This window comes from Miniopterus schreibersii (genome assembly GCF_964146895.1).
Source record: "Miniopterus schreibersii genome assembly, chromosome: 5".
Lineage (NCBI taxonomy): Eukaryota > Metazoa > Chordata > Mammalia > Chiroptera > Miniopteridae > Miniopterus > Miniopterus schreibersii.
Window position 1 is genome coordinate 26,857,634 of NC_138106.1, and position 2,102 is coordinate 26,859,735.

Consider the following 2,102-nt stretch of genomic DNA (forward strand, 5'->3'; position numbering starts at 1 on the left):
GAGACTTGAGTTGGGGTGAACACATAATACAATATGCAGATGATGTGTTATAGAACTGTACACCTGGAACCTATATAATTTTATTAACCAATGTTGCCCCAATAAATTAAAAAAAAATTAGGTCATTATCAATAGATCCGTAAATAAGGACAAGAGGAAAGCATTTGCCCCAAACCATTTCTCAGGTCACAGGGCAGAACTGGTCTTGAAGTTTATAACCTCTAAATTCTTGGTTTCTATTATTACCAGATGGCCATAACTACTGAAGAAGAAATTTTAGACTACCTAGTCTAAACTACCTACCAGTTAATTTGGATCTTTCATTGGTACTGCTTGATGGAACATGAGACAATGGGTAAGGTCCCCCCACCCCTCACTCATTTGGAATTCTTACAGGCACACAGGCCCACGACTCACACAGTGGCCTTGCTCAGCATCTGCGGGCAGCCAAGTCCATGGCAAACCCATCTGATAGTCATGTACTAACCAATACTTGAGTTGACTTTTCAACACCAGTGACAAGACCATCAATATGCAGGAATTACAATATTCATTACATCACAGTGCTTATTTTTTCTAAGGCCTATATTCTCTGTGTCCATTCAATTCTGTTTCTGAGATAAAGAACCACTGTCATTTGTTTCGGTGTTTTAAAAATTCATACTGTACAATCAATTTTACTGAAAATTTCCGAAAATGCTTAAGTAGGCCTGCAAACGTGGCTTAGTGTGAGCCTCCCCACCTGCATCAGATTTGGGTAAAATAAACCGTGCTTCGCGGCATTCAAACCAGTACCTTTGAGGCTAAGACCCTGGGCATTCAAGGGCAAAGTGAATTTTTACCTTGCTACATTTTGTACTTTGATGAAATTTTCAGTAAAATTGACTGTACAGTATGAATTTTTAAAACACCGAAACAAATTGAGAAACAGAATTGAATGGACACAGAGAATATAGGCCTTAGAAAAAATAAGAAAAAATGCCCTCAAATCTTAGTTCTTGCCACATTTGCCTGTCATTATTTCTCAAACCACTGTACATAAAATCACTGGCACAAAGGATACTTCCCTCAAAAAAAAAAACACAGATTCCTGGGGAAAGCAAATCAAAAGAGCAGGGAGGAGATAATGTGCTTGATTTCTTAACAGTCTATTTACGTCCAATTTATTCTGGTCCTTAGGCCTTTGGACATGTTAGCAAGTGATTATTTTTATGGCTGATAAAATGAGTGCAAAACAGGTATCTTTTTATTTTTTTAAATGTCAGTTTGGTTTCTAAAAATTGTTTCTTCTCGCTAGACACAATCCAGATGCCGGGAGCTGAGCGGACGCCGGGTCCCAGGACTGTCCCGTCTTCCACATCAGCTCTTCCGCGGCGCCTTCTGAATATTCTCGTGCTAGGAAAAAGCGATCCCCCAGCCTCGCAGATGCCGTTCTCCCCCCACCGGCTCCGCACAGAACATTATCATCTTTGCCGAGCTTCTGTCTCTATGGCAATAACAGATGGGAAGTGCTGCGGCATTATTCATGCGCAGGAAAGGAGGCAGCCTCGGAGGAGGGGAAGGTGGCGGGTGGGCGAGGGGGCGCGACCCGGGGCCCCGCGACGGGGGCGTCAGGGCAGGAACTCGGGAGCGGGGAGAACGAGAGGCTTGTGAGCCTGCGGTAGGCCCGCTGGGCGGAAAAGGGGGGGAATCTACGGCAGGCTCCAAAGGTGGACCCCATAGGAGCCACCTAGAAGCAGTAAAACCAGGAGAAATTGTTCGAAAATGGGCAAAAAGAAAGAAAGGGTTAAAGCCGGAGTCCTCCGAATTCTGTGCGCTGCGACTCGGTGGACTCTTTCTGTTCCTGGTCTTGCGGTGGGGTGAAGAAAAGGGGATTTCTTGGTGTTTCCACATGCGCCCAGCCCCCCCGCCGGATTCTGCATGCTAATGGTTAACCCTGGGAGCCCGGCCCAGGGGGACCACCCGAGGGCCACAGCCGGAGGCTCTGAAGTCGTGTCCTTTCCAAGGCTCCTCTCCAGTTTCCCTCCAAAACAAAAAACAACCCCCCCAGTATACACCGTAGAAACATGTAATTTCTACCTCCGTTTTGGAACCGAGAGGAC